Here is a 451-nt window from a genome sequence, read left to right on the forward strand (position 1 = left end):
CCTCCACAATCTTGCTTGCTGGTTATCACTAAATGAGATATATGTCAGTAATCTTAAAACATTCCATTGATCAAACCTTTAGAGATTATCTAACTGCAATCTTTTTGACTAAGGCAGACTTAAAATGGAAACATCTTGATTGCTGTGAATCCATTCCAAAGACCTCCACATTTGTATAGCGTCCATATGATGGAGCAGTATAAAGGAGCTGCGTTTGGAGAGCTAAGCCCACATCTGTTTGCCGGTTGCAGACACCAGTTATAGGTAACAAGTTGTTAATCAACGAATAGAAAATTACTGTATTAGCTAACGCTTTCCATGTATGCCAAGGCGATGATAAATGAGGCAAAGAGCAAGTCTATTTTGGTTAGTGGAGAGAGTGGAGCTGGGAAGACGGAGACAACCAAAAAGCTCATGAGATATCTTGCATTCATGGGAGGCAGATAAGATA

At 39.7% G+C, this 451-nt stretch overlaps 1 long non-coding RNA gene across 1 annotated transcript; it reads left to right on the plus strand.

Annotated features, from left to right (window-relative positions):
- Positions 1 to 445, plus strand: LOC106322304. The gene is made up of 3 exons (XR_001266337.1): positions 1 to 43; positions 118 to 264; positions 331 to 445. It is a non-coding gene; the product is annotated as an uncharacterized LOC106322304 (long non-coding RNA).
- The last annotated feature ends 6 nt before the right edge of the window (positions 446 to 451 follow it).

The sequence above is a fragment of the Brassica oleracea genome, unplaced genomic scaffold (genome assembly GCF_000695525.1).
Source record: "Brassica oleracea var. oleracea cultivar TO1000 unplaced genomic scaffold, BOL UnpScaffold14226, whole genome shotgun sequence".
In the NCBI taxonomy this organism is placed as follows: domain Eukaryota; kingdom Viridiplantae; phylum Streptophyta; class Magnoliopsida; order Brassicales; family Brassicaceae; genus Brassica; species Brassica oleracea.